This window comes from Cololabis saira, chromosome 2, assembly GCF_033807715.1.
Source record: "Cololabis saira isolate AMF1-May2022 chromosome 2, fColSai1.1, whole genome shotgun sequence".
Lineage (NCBI taxonomy): Eukaryota > Metazoa > Chordata > Actinopteri > Beloniformes > Belonidae > Cololabis > Cololabis saira.
In genome coordinates this window covers 33,238,779-33,257,473 of record NC_084588.1, presented here as the reverse complement: position 1 = coordinate 33,257,473, position 18,695 = coordinate 33,238,779, and the positions used below count along the sequence as shown (strand labels likewise).

At 40.5% G+C, this 18,695-nt stretch overlaps 1 protein-coding gene and 1 long non-coding RNA gene across 2 annotated transcripts in view; one reads left to right on the top strand and one right to left on the bottom strand.

Annotated features, from left to right (window-relative positions):
• Positions 1–18,695, bottom strand: part of LOC133456494 (C-type lectin domain family 18 member A-like) — a 124,141-nt gene that overhangs the window by 75,447 nt on the left and 29,999 nt on the right. The gene's annotated exons all lie outside the window — the stretch shown is intronic.
• LOC133420863 (uncharacterized) lies at positions 1,480–2,180 on the top strand. Its single transcript, XR_009770647.1, has 3 exons — positions 1,480–1,632; positions 1,796–1,884; positions 2,071–2,180. It is a non-coding gene; the product is annotated as an uncharacterized LOC133420863 (long non-coding RNA).

Here is an 18,695-nt window from a genome sequence, read left to right as displayed (position 1 = left end):
CCCGAGGTTCCCAGCTCCTTTAGCCAAGCTACATTAAAAATGACCAATGTTGTATTAAAGTTGGTCCTCGGTTGGATACGGGTTGCAACGTCAGACAACGTTAGATAACTAATAAAAAGTGCTGGCAAGCAACCTTCATCCAACATCTAGTCAATGTTACCTTAGTATAATAAGACATCAAGGCAACGTTTTTAGAGTATACCCAAATTTCAAATCAGTCATGCATCTATAACATCATAATCTATAACGTGCTCTAAAGCCAGACATTTTAACATGGTTTTAAAGTTTGACCCGATTTTGTGGCCAGCCTCCAGCTACCAGTCGATGCTGAAGTAAGATGGTTGGTGCTTGGTTATGCCCAGTAGCGGAACATATCAGAGCCGGGCCGGGGGCGGGGCATATGACCGGGCCCTATGCAGCCTGGAGCCAGTTAAATAGCACTAACATCGTCTCCCGTTCGTCCAGACCAATTCCCTTTTTGGAGGCTCATCCCTTTTCAAGGTGCTTTTAGTTTCATTCTGACACCATGTTACGTTAATCTAAGCTCAACTATCTTAAAATAACAAGATAGAGAAAGTGACTTGCTGTTTTACTTCAACGTCCTTAGCAACAGTAACCAATGACAACACATCCGGATCCCTACATACTAACCACCAGCCCTCTGATTGGCTGAGACATAACCAGGCGTATACTGTACTGTAACATGTTGGATTAACTTTACACAACAACATAGTCCAACAAACCACAAAAACAACAAAAACGTTGCCTAATAAAACGAATAAATTTCAGACACAAATTCAACGCATTTGTAGGAATTCAGCACCACTGATCACTCTGAAATCACCATCTGACATCCACTTCAACTAATGACAGTAGTGTAGTCAAATTGGCACGGCGGCCCATAAATTTACATACAAGTTCGAATTCAATTTGTAGTATTTTGGCCTACTACATCACCATCACTACTTGAAGGTACTCGGCGAGCCTTGCGCTCCGCGAACTCGCCCGGGGGCCCGGGGATGAATCACTGCTAACAACGCGGCTTCATTTCCCACAGGAGGAGGATTAAAGCGAACAAAATATGCGTCTAGCTTGGGCAATTTGGCTTTTTCTTGGTCCCTTTTTTCTTTTTCTTTGCGTTTTATCGCTCCACTTTTGTGTTTATAAATCCCGCTCATGTTTAGGCTGTAGGATTAATGTGCTCTGTTGACAAGTGAACGATGAGGACGTATGACGTTGATAGACGGCTGTTGATGACGAACGATTTTACCCAAAATACATTTGGAGATTCACTTGCAATTTTTGTTTTAGTGTTAACTGTGAGTGTGAAAATCTCAGCACAACATACGGTATTATACAATGCGTTATACCTAATATGAACTGAGTGGTGCTACAAAAAAAAAAAAAAAAATCTCGCAGGGCGGCGGGGCCTGTGGCCTGGGCCCCATTGGGCCCCGGGCCGAGAAGGGTCCAGCTGCAGGCTCGGAGGCTGCAGTTCCAGGACCCGCAGTTTCAGGACCCGCAGTTCCAGGACCCGCAGTTTTTGCAACAGCGCAACTCAATGAATTGGAGTTGTCATTGCAGGTTTGCAGGTCGCAGATTGCAGATTGTATCCGGACTTCGATGACGAACGTAAGTAACATGTCAAGTTATAAGTTGTTATGTTCTCTCATTTACTAGATGCATATAACTATACAATATATCTATATCGGTAGACTGGAATAGATTTTTAAAAATAGATTTTTGAAAATACTAATACATTTATTGATACATTAAATTACATTTCTCTTGGTAGGCTATCATTTATGGTCTTGCGTGGACACATAACGTGCCCGTGCTTCAGGCGGAACAGCTGTTCCTTGCTGGGCAACCCTTACATCCAAGGTGAGAGAATAAAATATAAATATATTTCTAACACAATGACATTAAGTCTTAATCAATTTATGCAATGCGTTACATACTATAATTAAGAAATGTACATAATTATTGTAATTCCTGTAGCACTTAATGTTTTAAATGTTAAACACATTTCTGTCAATAAAGCTGTGATTTTTATGTCTACTATTTCAGTGAAAGGGAGGAATTTAAAAGGAAGCTCCAAAAACAACTGCTCCAACAAAGGAGACACTGAGGGAGATTTTTTGGGTTGCTTTTGGTCTGTATAAAGTTGAAATAATGTGTTTGTGTGTGTGTGTATAAAATAAAATAAAAAATATGATTGGAAAAAGAGTTTGTGAATTTGATGGGGAAACATTTAAAGTCTTAAAAAATAGACATGGGTCATTTAATGTGTTTAGATTAAGATTTATGCTAGAATAGAAATGTAGGTTCCTTTGATATATTGTTTGACTTCAGAAAGGCTTCCATAAAACCTGCTGCAGTGTACTACCTAATCTTGTAATAGGAAATCATAATTATCTGTCTCAAATTATACATTGTAGGGTCTATGAATTTGATGTTTGAGAAGGTGTAGGAACCCTGGTTGTTAATATTAATCATTGGATTATATTACAAATATAGAGACATAATCTTAAATCTGCCTTTAGAGGCCCAGCTGTGTGCCTTTCAAACCATATAAATATCTCAATAGTATCTGGCCAAATATTATTCCATCTTAAGTTTACCTGTAATGAGCTAATTATGCTGATCACAAATTTGCAATTTGTTTGCAACTCATAGCAACCTATTTGATTTGTATTGCAGAGTAGGCTGTTCAAAGTAATTCATATTTGGTTGGAGTAAACCAATGTACTTGTTAACTATTATTATTTGTTTATCAACTCCATACAAAGTAATAATTTGACGGGATTAACCTCAAGAAATCAAAATATTTGTTAATTATCCTTGTTTATTTACTACACATGAAGTAAAAGTATTAATCTGGTGGAATAAACCTTTACACATAAAAATGCTTGTTTATTAATTATCCGTACCTGATTATTAACTTAAACAAGCTTTAAATAAGAATTTCTAACTAAAACTTTAAAAAAGTTATACTTCAATTCATCATGTTAAGTAATCTTTTGGCGTAATAAACATTTAATTTGCAAAACTGAAGGTCCTGGAACTGCGGGTCCTGGAACTGCAGCCTCTGCAATGACAACTCCAATTCACAGAGTGGCGCTGTTGCAAAAACTACGGGTCCTAGAACTGCGGGTCCTGAAACTGCGGGTCCTGGAACTGCAGCCTCCGAGCCTGCAGCTGTATACTATTGCCCGGGCCGGGGGAGTACCACCCCCCGCAGTCCCCCCTGAAGCCCCGCCTGTGGTTATGCCGTATCGCCCATTTGCTACGGATTTCAGCTTTGGGCTATGATTACTTAATTTCTTTCTTTCTATTCTTTTCTTCCTGGCGCAAGAGAAGCCACTCTGATAAATGTTTTGCATTTGTTGTGTATTTACAATTTGAAGTAGAAAAATGAAGAAGAAAATTTGGAATTGTTGACAACACACAAGACTCCACTTCTGTAAGCCTCCTCCTTGGTCTAGCGCAACTTCCTTAGTTCAGTTGTTAACCAAAGTTTTTTGTCATTGACTATGCAGACAGTTTTGGTCTGCACACACATGTCCTCACAAAAACTGATGTAAGATGTCTCAATATCAGTATGTTCATTGACTTCCAGGGTATTGATGTCACTTGATTTTTTTTTTGATTTTTTTTTAGCAATGCATGCTTTGAATGACTGAGAATTTTCAGTGGCATATTTCAATAGAAAGTTTCTTCTGTGTCAGCTCCACATTCGTGTGTTTTACAGGGGTGGTCGCAAATCATTACCCGGTAAGCCAGAAAAAGTAGATCTGTAACTGCTGGTGGCCATTTTAAGAAAGGATATAATGAAAACAGATAAAATGATTCCCTAAACAAATATAAATAGCTTTCTTCTGCCTTATTCTGCCCTCCTCATATAGACTTTCACTTTCTAAAAAGTCCACATTCATCATATGCAAGAAACACCTCTTAGATAATGTTTCAGGAAAGCTTCAATAACTTGCTGGTTTCCAAATAGTTTCATGTTCGCTAACTCAACACTGCTTCAGCAAGAAATGGAATGAAAAACAATTATTATGAGTTGATCTGTGTGTTGTGTAATTGTTATATTTTTGGTTTATTTCTGCTTTTTGCCCCTAACAAGCCGAAACCTGGACAGGGAGAGGGTTGGTTCTCCTCATAAAAGGGAAGATGTGTTTGTGTGTGACTCGTGTAATGGGCATCAGATAAGTGTTGTGCTCATAAGATCATATCAGTGTTAGTTCAAAGCTGCAGTAATAAGGCAGAATCTGCTTTTTATAAAAAAAATAATTGTCACATACTTTTGTCTGGCCTAACAACCTCTGTGACTGAATATTTGCTCTTTCCCCCGGTTGTTATCATCCAACCACTCACTCAAAGAGCAAGGGCTTTTTCTCAAGCAGACTGTCCTTACACATTGCAAAAGTCCTCTTCATCCTCTTCACTGCTTCTCATCTGCTCAACCGTTCTCCGTTCAGCAAATACACTCCCCCTCTCAGTAAGGCTGCACCACTCTTTGAAGTTAATGAGTCAATACTATCAGGGTTTTCACTTTTAATTAGAAAACGGTCAGAATGATTATATTTTTAATTGAAGCTGTCATTTTCAATTAAGATAGGGCTTCCTTGATAGGCCCTCTCTTCTCCCAACGCTTTTTTAAATGTATTTATCACCAGTGCTCTCAAGATGTTCACGCTGTTTGGCTCCAGATCTTGTTACTCATCTTCGCCCACTCTTTTGCTGTTTAGGTTAAATCTTGTGGGGAAGATCTTGCTGTTGTTTCCACATATTTTCTGAATGTGTTTAATGTTTTATCTTTTCTCTTGTCTTACACTAGTTATTGGTTGATGTTTTTTCCCCCACATATTTCACTTAATGAAAAGCTTGTGCTGTGATCTTTGGTCCAAATACCACATAGATGCAGTAAAAGAGCTCCTTTTTCAACCATGTAGTTACAACTCTGTTCACAGCAGTCATTTTTAGCGGGTAGGATGAGCCACTCAAAGAGGCCCTCCTATCAGTCTTTATCAATCAATCTTTATTTCTATAGCACTTTTCGCAGATAAAAATCACAACATGCTTTACAATAACATGCACAGTAAACTAAAATGAAATACAAACGCTAAGATGAACGCAAAAAAATCACAACAATAAAAGAAATGTATACACAAAAAAACACTATTAAAAAGAAAAGAAAGTTGCCCAGTCAACTAAAAGCTTGTTTAAATAAAAATATCAGTCAACTGTTTGTTTTTTTAAGGGTCAACTCTACTGGCCAGACGCAGAACAGGAGGTACAGCGTTCCATAGTTCAAGGACAATAGCGTGATCTCCTCTAGTTTTAAAATATGTTCTTGGAACAAGGTTCTGATCTGAGGACCGAAGTGAACGAGCTGAAGATTTAAAGGGGACATATTATGGCATTTAATGTATATTTTAAACAGGCCTTGAATGTCTTAAAAACAATTTAAAGCTTGTTTTTTCTACATAAATCAGAAATTCAGCCTGTCATCAACGCGTACCCTACGCCGTAGGCTCTGCGTTGGTGTAACGTGGAACCATAAATCAGCCTTTAGTCACCTCGTCTTCATACTAATTCACACAGGTAGAATTTAATTCTAAACAGTTACACCACAGTTATTTACTCCGATTCCTCATCATTTCACTTCTTATGTTACAAGACAAATGAATCATGTAACTGTAAAGAAATCACAACACTGAATTTTCACAATTTTCACTTTATTGTTAAAATATATAAATAAAATTTATGCACTATTGCTGGCTCAAGGAAGGACCGCGCGTCTTCTGAATGTGAACAGCTCCAGGTGCTTGAAAGATCTGAAACCACAGAAGAAAAATGTATTACGGTACTAATAGAGCTCCGAGCCCGGAGATCCGAACCCGCCGGAGCCGGCGGGTTCGGATCTCCGGTCTCGGAGCTCCGAACCCGGAGTTCCTCGACGGTCAGGTCCGTGAGCAGCTCCGACAGCTCCGTATGCGGCGCCGGGGCTCCGGAGCTAAGCTAAATAATTAGCCCATGCAAAGATCATACAAATATAAATGACATAAAAAAAACCGAACTTACCGCTGACTCGTGTGCAGTTGCCGGGTCCGTGCTGTGGGATCTGATCCTTTTACGAGGGTAAATGTCGATGCAAAACCTCATTTCTACTCTCCCTCGCTGTGGAAACAGCCACCAATGCTGAACAATGGCGGAAGCTCGAGCGGGCGGACAGAGCTGGTTGTGGGCGTGGTTTCAGCAGCGGAAGAGACCGAGGGCGTGGTTTGCATTTTTGTGACGTAAAGAAAATGCACAAATCCAAACGGCTCACAGAAACCACATGACACTGGGGGACTGTGTAAGGTGGGGGGAGCCGACCTTGCAGATTTTCATGGGATATCATCTTTTCTGTGTTGGCAGGCTGAGGGGAGACCACTTTATATATGTTAAAACAAGAAAAAACGTGTTTTTCATAATAGGTCTCCTTTAAGGGGTTAAAAGATCTATCAAATATATTTTGGGGCTTGGTCTGGAAAAGCTCTAAAAGTCAGAACTAAAATTAAAAAATCAATGCGTTGTTTGACTGGCAGCCAGTGCCGAGAGGATCATTTGGGGGTAATATGTTGCCATACGAGCAGCAGTTAAAAGCCTGGCTGCTGCATTCTGCACAATCTGCAGATGGTTTAATAAGAGTTAAAACAAGTAAAAAGAGAGTTAGAATAATCCAGTCTAGTAGAGATAAAAGAATATAAAATCATAAAATGATGATCTTGAATGTCTCTCCAAGGAGAGTGATGAGTTGAACAACACCCCCAGGTTCTGACGCTCGACTGGCCTGAAGAGCTCTGGGACCCAAGGTGGGGTTTTTTTAATAAAACTAGACTTTTCCTGCTGTCAGAGCGAAAATAGTGTAAACTTTTGTCAGAGGCCCGGAAAACAATGTAAATTGAAGCTGCATCAAGTACGACAAGGATATGCATTTTTAACAAAATGATAATGAATATTATAGCGGAGCAGATAAGTCACATAATCGTGCATTTGGTGATACAAGCATGAAAATTGGCATGAGCAGTCTCCATGGGTCACTTGACAAGAAAATTGGTCGGGCCAATTGAAATTTCAAGTTGGCGGCCATTTTTAAAGATGGCCGCCACCTTGGTCGATCAATTAAGTGATGTAATTGTTTGGTTGGTGATATAGACATGAAAATTGCCATGAGCAGTCTCCATGGGTCACTTGACAAGAAAATTGTCCGGGCCACTTGAAATTTCAAGTTGGCGGCCATTTTTCAAGATGGCCGCCACCTTGGTCGATCAATTAAGTGATGTAATTGTTTGGTTGGTGATAGAGGCATGAAAATTGGCATGAGCAGTCTCCATGGGTCACTTGACAAGAAAATTGTCCGGGCCACTTGAAATTTTAAGTTGGCGGCCATTTTTCAAGATGGCCGCCACCTTGGTCGATCAATTAAGTGATGTAATTGTTTGGTTGGTGATAGAGGCATGAAAATTGGCATGAGCAGTCTCCATGAGTCACTTATCAAGAAAATGCTACCAGCCACTTGATGGCAGCCATTTTTCAAGATGGCCACCACCTTAGTGGAGCAGTTAAGTGATGTAAAGTTGGTTATACAAGCTTGAGAATTGGCATGAGCGGTCCCACCTTATTGGAGCATTTAGGCAAATACAAGCATGGAACCTGCCGTGAGCCGCCACTGGATCCTCAAAAGATCAATTTTCCCATATACATTTTTTTTTCAGTAAAGAGGACTTAGAGTCATTTGTTTTTTAAGTTTTGGATGATGCCAAAACAATTTTATGCCATGAAAAAAATATCTAACACTGAGGCATAAAAGTACATTTGTGTTGATTTGGTGATTACAGGTAAATTAGACTAGAGATTAGACAATTGCAAAACTAAGTACAAAGATGGTGCAGCAACCCATAGGCACTCGAGAGACCGTGAAACTCCATTTGCTGTTTACATTGGAATGGCGGTGTATGCTAAAACACGAAAGCGACAACTCATTGACCTACTTCATGAGAATGCATCTCCTATGACAGGGTGTTGGAGGTTTCCGCACTGCTAGGAGAATCTGTGGTGAACCAGTATGTGGTAGATGGGGTTGTCTGCCCACCGATTCTGAGAAAGGGACACTTCACCACATCTGCTATGGACAACATTGACCATAATCCCACAGCAACAATGGCACATACATCCTTTCATGGTACAAGTATTTCCATGTTCCAACATCCAGGTCTTAACAATGAGGGTGAGATAAGGCCACCACTCCAACTTTCAGATGACAGACCAAGCAAAGTTCCTGAAATTCCTGAATCCTTCTCGAACATCCAACCAGCTTTCTTCAGAAAGAAAAACCCAGAGCCCCATCCTGTAGCCAACCTACCTTTACCAGACCTCACTGTATTCAACAGAAACTTGGCACCCGAGTTTGACTGGCTGGAGAAAGTTAGCCTAACCCAAGCAGTCGATGCTTCTGCCAATAAAACATGGTCAGCCCACCATGCATCCCAACGGAGGAGCCTGGATTTTAAAGTCAGCATTACATCACTGCTTCCCCTCCTCTGAGACCAAGCCCACTCTGTTGCAACAGTAAAGCATGTCATAGACAAAGTTAGTGATACAGCGGCATTCCTGAACCCAAGACAAACGCCTGTCATAACTGCTGACCAGCCACTCTATGCTCTTGCAAAACAGAACCCTCTGCAGTGGATGACAGCGACCTGCAAGCTTTGGAGAGATTTGTTGTGCTAATGTATGACAGATCCAGCGATGTCACAACTGTGAATGAGGCGAAGCTTGATCTCTTTGCCAGAAAGCAAAGACCATATGACCTGATCCCACCAACTCAAGCAGCACTCAAAGAGCATGCCAAACGTGCATCTATGAGGCTGGATACGTGTGGGGACAGGCATTAAAGCGACAACCACAAATGCCAAGCCCATCTGACTGGGGATGGATAAAACAAGATGAGGAATGGAAAATCTTTTGGAGTCCTTTTCCACCTATTGCAGAGAGTTGTTGGGAGTTGACTAAATGCGGGTGCACCAAGGCATGTACTGGAAGGTGTAAGTGCTTCAGATATGGACTCACTTGTACATGTCTGTGTAGTTGCCCCTGCTAGATCCTATCTGCATATTCTTTTTGCCAGGGTTACTCCCCCTTGGCACCTGTGTTTTCAGGTGTAGACCTATGGCTCAGCTCCCCATGGCCACATCAGTTTGTCTTCAGTTTTACCAGTTAATCGCATTTTTAGTTTAGTTCTTTAGTATTTTTTTCCACGTCGCCGCGTACGGTACGCGGCGACGCACACCGTACCGCGAACCTACGCCGTCGGCTACGCCGTCGATTTAACGCGGAACCATAATTCAGGCGAAGCTGCAGTCTGTCTGCGCTGATACTGACACACCGGGTCTGAGCAGATTTGGTCATACAGAAAATCGATCTCTATAACCTGTCTGAAAAAGAAACAGCCAATATTTTAGAGCTCCCCCTAAATTTCACAAAGCAGTCTTTCAGGGGAGCCAATGTCCTTCTTAGCTCCCCCCCAATTCGAACACTGGTTCCACGGCTATGTCAGTCAGAGCTGCTGTTGCCTCTAGATCTGCCCATATTGCCATTCAGTAAATAATTGTTCAATTATTTTTTGGAGCGCTATCCATTCAGCACAAAAGCTGGCCATTTTAATAATCTTCCTTTTTGTTTCTCCATTCCTTAGTATTTATTTGACAACGTCACTGTCTGTTCATTTAGGTAAAAAAAATAAAATTAAAAAAAAAAAAAAAAAACCTCCCTTGTGACTGTTACCTTGTCGTGTGGTAAGGGAGCTTGTGCACTTCACTGAACCCTGCGAGCTATGCCGTTAGGAGGCAACTCCTGGCGGGTTTTACCACATCGGACAGGTCAAGGGTAAGGAGTTAGACAAAATACAGTAAAAAATCCACTCTTGGTCTTTTTAGGACCTCAAATTAACATGGGAAAATATTTTATTTAAAAATCCAGGTGGCAATCTCAAAGAATGGCTGACATCTTGAAATTTCAAGTGGCTGTGAGCAGTTTCTGGTCAAGTGACCCATGGAGACTGCTCATGCCAATTTTCATGCCTATATCACCAACCAAACAATTACCGTACATCACTTAATTGATCGACCAAGGTGGCAGCCATCTTGAAAAATGGCCGCCAACTTGAAATTTCAAGTGGCCCGGACAATTTTCTTGTCAAGTGACCCATGGAGACTGCTCATGCCAATTTTCATGTTTATATCACCAACCAAACAATTACATCACTTAATTGATCAACCAAGGTGGCGGCCATCTTGAAAAATGGCCGCCAGCTTGAAATTTCAAGTGGCCCGACCAATTTTCTTGTCAAGTGACCCATGGAGACTGCTCATGCCAATTTTCATGCTTGTATCACCAAATGCACGATTCTGCCTAAAATCCACTCTTAGCCGCTCCACTATTAGCACTTTAGACAATCAACCAACATCACCATTATTTGAAGTCTCTGACAAGACTCAAAAACATTGTTTTTCTTAAGTGATAGTGTGGACAGAGTTCCTACACACACAAAGTAATTCTAACATTGTACAAAAAATATATAAAATTCACTGTTCATACAAGCAGACGTTCTGGGCGCTGCAACATAGTTGTAAGGCTGTACCAGTAGTGGTAGACCAAAATGAAGATAGTTCATGGCCCCTGCCACCATAGAAGTGGATCATGCCTTAGACATTTATGACAAAATAATGAAGTGTCAACATTAAATAATGTAAAGGAGCCCAATCACAAGCTCACAGTATAACAGTATTACAGTACAGAAGGCTCAAGTAGTCTCACAAGGAAATCTTGCGTTAAATGGTGTTGTAGAAGGAATCTCTGCACGTGAATGAATTGTGGATGAAGGAGAGTTGTGTGGAAGAGCTAGTCAGCCAGTGCATCGTTTGTTGTCAAAAAGTTGGATGCAGCAACAGTATAAAGAAGTTTGTGTGACAGTCATAAATATAGCGTCTTCTGTATAAAATAGAGAATTCAAGGATGGAAACAGATGCAGGAGGTTCAGCGACGGAATAAAAATCAGCTGCTGCACAGTGAAAGGAGGTGGAGGTGAAGAAGGAGACAAACAAAAGAACCATAGAGTCACAGTGACTGTTCTCCTTAAACAGTGCCTTGGATGCTGGACTAATTGCACAATTTACCTCTGAATACATGAAGAGTAGGAGCTTCAGACTTGGCACAGAGTTTATCAGTGGAAATCAGATTTTCTGTTAAAGCTCATGCAGTGTGAAGGACACTGCATAAAATCAATCTCTGTGTGCGACATCCAAGAAGGAAAAAAAATGCTTATGGGCACAAAACTGTAGATTAAATTACAAATGTTATCCATTTGTCAAAGAACATGGAAAGAATCATGATGAATATAGGGAGCATACTTTATACTCAGATGAGAGAATAACACTTTGTCCACACACACTGGGAATGAAATCCATATTGTGCAGCAAGTTATGTACTGCAGTGGATGTATGCGGCTGTCCTGAAAGTAAAGCACTGAGGTAACGGTGTGATGCTGCCCATCAGCCGTTAGGAACACAGCAATGTTTAAACCCTTTCAGACAGAGGTCAGAACCCACTGATTTCAAACTAAGGTGGTCTGTGTGTCCGTGATGCTAAAAAGAGCAAGACTGTCGGCCGTTATCCCACCTTGTATGATGAATCCTTTTAAATGTTTTGAGTCTGAATCATGGCAGAACATTCAGTGTATTGTGATTTGGTGATGTGATAAGTCATTGCGGAGCATATTAAAGGAGCCGTCTGTAAGAAATGGTACCAAAACTGGTACTGCAGTCACTTTCAAAATATTGTTGAGCGGCGTGTACCCTCCCCCTCCTCCCCCCGACCAGAGGTTGCCAGGTAGGCTGCAGAATGCAGCAGGAACGTAGGCTGCCATGGCTGCGATAATTAGAGCCGAGCTGGCAACCCGGATGCCGAAACAATACTGACTTGGTGATTGGGAGATAGGTGGAGGGTGGAGCTTCAGACCAAAACAAAAAATGACAACATCAACATCATTTGAGGGCTGCAACTCCTCTTTTTAAACTGGAATATCCTGGCTTGAGTGCTGTTGTCAGTGACATAAGTATTTGAAATGAACATGATTTTTAAATGTCTGTTGACATATCGGGGTCATTTTATGATTTGTTTTATTATTGCTCTTACATACAGCTCCTTTAAACACACACACAAAAAATCCCAATTCATCAGGGTACTCATTCAGGTCTGTAAGAAATTAGGAAAAAAGATATGAAAACAAACTGAAACAACAATAAAAACCAGGAACTGGAGGAAGAAAGGAAGACATTTCTCTAAGAGTAGTAATGCTGATGCAGTCATCTACTATAAAATATTTGAAATGCTCAGCAGAGACATCTACAGAAGCAAATCGCAAGTGATTAATGAATTGAAATAAAAATACTGACATAAATGATCATCATCACTTCAGCAGCAGTGGAAGAGAGTTTCATGTGCAGCTGCAGCAAGGAGAGCGGCAACCATCCCCATGATGGACCGATTTGATCCTCTGCATGGAGTTTGCAGCCATCCCTGCACAACTGTTACGCCTTCCCCTATTGCCAATTCACACAGCACTCATTTTGCCCCGGTTATGGCTGTTACTACTTCCCAAGGTGGACCAGGGCTGCAACAGCAGTGGAATGAAGCTTTTCCACGTCCATGCAATTCACACAGCACAGTGGGGCGGAGTAAAGCTACTATAGGAATGGGAAAAAAATGGTAGTTTGAATGAGGCTATAAGACACCACAACAACAAATATAATGTAAAGAAATATAGTGGGGAAAGTTTTGTTTTGTCATAAATTGTCAAAGTAAGGTTGTGTAAATATAGAAATATAGAAATAAGCTCATCATGTTTGTGGCCTGAGCTTCTACTTTGCATTATTGTGCTTCAGTCACATAATTATTTTATTACATTTTTTTTTTGTCCTCAACCTGTCTTCCCTCTTCTCCATGTTCTTCCATGGATTTCTCTGTTCTTCTCATCTTCCAAACCTGAATGAATGGGTAGCTGCAGCTCTCCACAGTCCATTTCCTGGTGAGAAAGCTCTTGAGTGCAGCCTCAGCCATTCTTCGTCTGCACAATGCTGTATTCTCATTAACTCTTATCAAAGTTCATCTTGCATCCAAATGCTGTGGGCCGCTCAATACTGGCTGCACTGAAAAGGGGGAAAAATGAGTGAGAGTGGTGTGTATAAAAGAATGGGGAATAGTGGCTTAATGGTGATTGAGGATGAGCAGAATAATCACTGCCGTCCACTGACTAGACTGAATAATGGTTTGACACAAAATTAAACTGTGTTCATATCTGAAACTATGATAAGTGTGTTTTATGTTTTGCAAACCAGTGCATGCTTTTTGTCTTTTTGAGTTTTTTTTAATTAGAAAAGGGAATTAAAACAGATTAAATGGTTTGCCCAAATAATTCTATTGAATTCATAATCATTCTGTCTTATCCTCACAATAGCCCCTTTCAAGTCCCTCGTGTTATTTACATTCTGGTCAATACATCATAACAGAAATGCCAATGTCAGAGCTAATGGACGGACATGAACATGAACAATGTAGAAATAAGGTCAATACTGAATGAAAAAAACAACACGATTTTCACAGATGATTATAATCCCAGACTGTAATAATATCTGGTTTATTTAATTCTATTTATAAATTGCTCCGCCTGTACCATCAGATCCTACACTGCAGCTGCATATTCAGTTGTAAAGAGCGATAATGGGATGCTGATTGCAGATGTACAAGAGCCTTCATCTAAACTCTGATTTTGTAATATCATGTGAGGAATAAGGCATTTTCTTTCTTTATTTAGTGTCTGTTGCACTATTTTCATGAAAATACTTTGGTTTAACTGAATGACATAAGGTCAAATGTATTGCTTCGATGCACCAAACAATTATTGATGCAGTTTTTGGATGAAATCTTGTAATCCTTTTTTTGGGTTATAAATTCACTTGTCACTTGATATATACAAATTAAAACAATGTTTCCATTTAGATTAGATTTCCATCATTTTAGTTTATTTTATCCTAAAATACCACGAACAAATGAGAATACTTTTGTCAGCAATTATCAGTTTGAAACCCTGAAGCTGGGGAAGATATGCTAATTTAGTTTTTTTTTTTTTTTTATTATAAGGAGTAAACAGGGATTTTATATATATATCAATTTTATCCTTAATTTTCGAGGACAGGATGTATGAAATTATCAAGTCATGAATTCATTGTAGTCAATTCAATTCAGTTAAAATCAGTTCACCTGTATGGCACCAATATACAACAAAATCAACTAAGTCTCAAGGCACTTTGCAAAGAAACCCCAAAAAATTTAATATAATACAGATTATAGCTAGATTATTTTCCATATATGTCCAGGTCATTGTAATTCAAGCATAACCCGGTCCCTTTCCATTCATAATCAAACTCATTCCAACTGAGTCCGCCTCACGAGCAGTTCATGCACCTTTTTATAAATATTTTTGTACACTTTTTACAACACATAAAGTCCTAACTTGTATGACTGACTATCTTTTACCCACTGGCCATCATGCACAGCATTTTAATTTCAAGTTTTTATGTAATTTTATAAATTGGGAGCACTGTGCTTGCACCGAGAGGGCTAGAAGAAGAGAGGTTGAGGTTAACAGTGTGTCCTATTTGCACTTGAAACTTGTCAACTTGGATAAACAAAGAGAGGCACTGTGGAAGCAAATCTGTATTATAATTTAAATTAAAATGGATTAAGAGAAAAGGTTTTTCATTTTCAGAATACTGCTGCATTTGTTTGACTCAGAAATACAATTATTAATAAATCATCCAAACTGCATTTTCATTTTCTTCTTCGGGACTGCTCATTCTGAAACGTAATTATATTGATAAAGAAAGGGACATTACTTTTTTTGATTTTTCATGCCGCCCCCGCAAAAAGTATTCCATAATTAAAATGGAATTGGCTATCCCAAGCGGCGCAGGAGAGTAACGTCAGCGGTCGCTGTTGCTCAGTCCCCAGTCTGGCTGTGCTATGCATCCAATGTCTTGGGGGCGTTGTGCATATTTGATTCTGGAGCAAGAGAGGAAAAGGAAGACGAGAAGAGTGCGAACCGTAGCGATCGTGACATTTTCTCAGAGGCGGGAAAATTCAGCTTGGTGAAATCTGTGCCAGAGCTGCTGAGGGAGGCCACAGCTGCCCATGAGGAGCAAAACCTGCCGGAAAAAACAGAATTCGACCATATTCCCACCCATAACCTGTATATAACAATGGACGAAGCATTCACTCACATGACCCACTGGTTTCTTAAGACCGGTTTTGAAGCCTTCTCGCGGAGCATGCCCATGTTGCTCAGTGAGCAGACGGAAACAGCCCACTGCTTTGCTCCTAGCTGTCTGCAGAGCTGCCATCAGGAATCTAAAGCGAGATATACCAAGATATATACATGATCACTCGACGGAGAAAACAAAAATGATTTAGTATTAATTTTATTTATGAGTCAAAAGATGCAACTACAGTATATCCCGTGACCCTGCGAAGGATAAAACGGGCAAAGAAAATGGATGATTGGATGGATGGATGGATGGATGGATGGATGGATGGATGGATGGATGGATGGATGGATGGATGGATGGATGAATGCAGCTATATTCTGAAAATGAAAAAGCATTTCTGTTAATCCATTTTAATTTGAATTATAGTACAGATTCGGGTCTCGAGTTCAGTCATCAAAATAGCAACCCAGAGCTGTTGTCTTTTCAGCACTTTTGTTTTATTTGCGTCAGATTGAGTCAGCGATTTTCACAATACTGTCCTCCTATTCCCTATAGGCATGGGGTACAGTGTTGTTGTGGTACATAACAAGAGAAGCCCTACCTGGATGTGTCCACCTTGTTTTTCTGACCTAGTATGTTGTGCCACTTCGATTGCATTCTGTCTGATTTTCACCACTTTCTGAATAGGATGTTGATCCAGATCTCAGGTTCCAACTTGTGAGTGTAGCTGGAATACAGCATGGTTGCCAGTGTCTCACTACAACAAACGAGGCAAATGAAGACTGACCACTGAACCAGATCATGTAATTGTGCATGTGTAACCACAATAATCCTGGTCGGACAGCAAACATTCATATGTGGAACATATGTTGTTATATATGTATGTTAATAGTCATCATTGAAAGGTTTAAGGAGAATCTTTAGGTGATTAAAAAATATTATGAACAACTGTGGAAGCAAATGTGTGGCGGTGAAGGTGGATCCACAATATAAGGACCAGTGTTTTTGTTTGAAGACTTTAAAGTACTGCATCGGGTAGATATGCTTAAAACTATTTAATGTAGCGCAGTTGAGTTCAAAATGCACATAGCCCCACAGCACACATCTACTTTACTCACAGCTCAGCAGAGCAAGCTAACACTATCAAAACCTTTCACCTCCATGGTGACTCTGCCTGAGCTGCCAGATAAATGCCCGGAAGAGACTGTCTGATACCATAAACACCCTGAAAGGATTTAACCATGATGGATAGTGTTGGAGAACTTTATCCCACAATACTCCCACTCCAGTAGTAAGTCATTTTAAAATCACTACATCATGTTCCTGAGTGTACAAAGCCTCTTGAGTTAGTTTTTTTTAAAATTTAGCACAACTTGCATGTGCCATCATAAGAATCGGGTTTATCAAGAAAAAAAATGGTTAAAGGGTTGGGATGTTCTTGGTCAAAATACAAGCAACTTGTGTGTGTAGATGTGCCTTAGTCTTGCTTCATGTGTGCATTCGGAGACAGAGTCAGGTCTTAAGGATGGCACTGTTCTGCTGCTCCCACTTTAATTGGCTGCTGGCCTCTCAGCCTTGCATGAATGGGGAGTCATTTAGGGACCTTTCACTCTCATACAGGATTGTCGGTCGCTGCTGAAGGAGAAATTGCATTCCTGTTTCCATACAATGGATGGTCTTAGTAGGAAGGGGCAAGAGTATCACTGTCATTATCATGACAATGGAAGCTAATTCCACTGCCACAAGCACCATTCTGAAACCCTCTGCAGCAGCAGCTTATCAGGGGGCACCATGAGACCAGCAGGAAGCTGTGCAAGAAATGCGTATGAGCTCGAGGCTGGCACATACGGTGCACATTCAGTACTTAGTCTCTTTAGATAGGCTGCATTTGTGTGAAACAACATATCAGCAAAAAGAAAAAGTTATTTAACACGTTTCATTTAAGGACATACTATGTGGCTAAGTCTTATTCAACTACTCTGGCCAATGTGTAACTCTCTTATACCCGTCAACTGCAGACAGAAAAGACGGTTGTTCTGAATGCATTGTGAGTCAGTTGTGACATTATTTTCTCATTGGAGATGTTTTACAAAGTTTTCACTTTGAGCACTGCTTGCTTTCAAATAGAAAATCAAGGAGGTCCGGCCACTGCTGTTGGCCAGCCCTTAACCACCCACATTAGGATCATCGGCCAGGGACTGGGAAATGCGAGTGGATCCAGATCAGAGACTCATTTTCCCTCTGGAGATCAGAACAATCAGCGACTAGATCTGGTCCAACTTGTGACAGCATGCCAGCATCACTGAGTGGACAGTCCCCTATAAGGTTGCAGCTGATGAAGCCTGTAAATGTAAAAAGCTGTGATACTCCAATCTAGCAGCTGAAGTAGAGGACAGAGGCTGGATGGTGAAGGTGTGCCCAATGGAGGGGTGGTGCATGGTCTTTGTTGTCAGTTCAACAGCATAGCTCCTCTGGGAAGTAGAAAGCAGGAGTCAGGGCCTAAGAACAATCAAAGAGCTGGCGTACACTGTTGAGAGAGCCGGTCCCTGGCTGTGAATGAAAAGGAAGGACCCCACCTGGGCCCCAGAGCAGCGGTAGTGGGAATACTTCACAAGTAGTTCATGGACGACAAGAGCTGAACAGCTAAACATCTAAAATCACAACAGTGAAAACATTTGTGTCAAACTGCTTGTATTTGCAATCGACAAGTGCAAATACAATAAGTGTTTCGGATATTGTAGAAAAGAGCTAAAATTATGTCAGATAGAACAACCTTCTTGCCAGTGATTTTTACAATACAACAAAAGTAAGAGTACTACTTTTCATCTTGCTTTGAAATTAAACTATCAGAACTCACAAAATAGCTGAACAAAAAACACCGGAGATTCAATGCAAATTTAAAAAAAGAAGAATAGAAAAGGTCAAGATATTACACACCAACGATCTTATATTTATAAACAGTTTTTGTTTCAATACCTTAGGAGGTTGCGTGTGAATAGCCTTCGGGGAACTCTTCATGAGTCTTGTGGTCCCTGCTTTTAAATGATCTGTAACACCTCCCAGAGTGCAACGGTTCAAACAAGTGATATACATGGTGTGAACAGTTTCCTGTGTTTTAGCTCTCCAGAGGTAATGGGCAGTAGTAGGGAATTCAAGGGAAGGAAAGACGCAGCACTTTTTTCTTTTGGCGGTTAATGTTTTCTGTGCTGCTCAGCACCCAGAAAGCCTCCTGGCATATTACACTGTAGTGTTGTATGTGTCGTATGCCAGGATGCTTTACAGTGGAGATGTAGAGGCAGCTTTTCTAGTGAAGACGCTGAT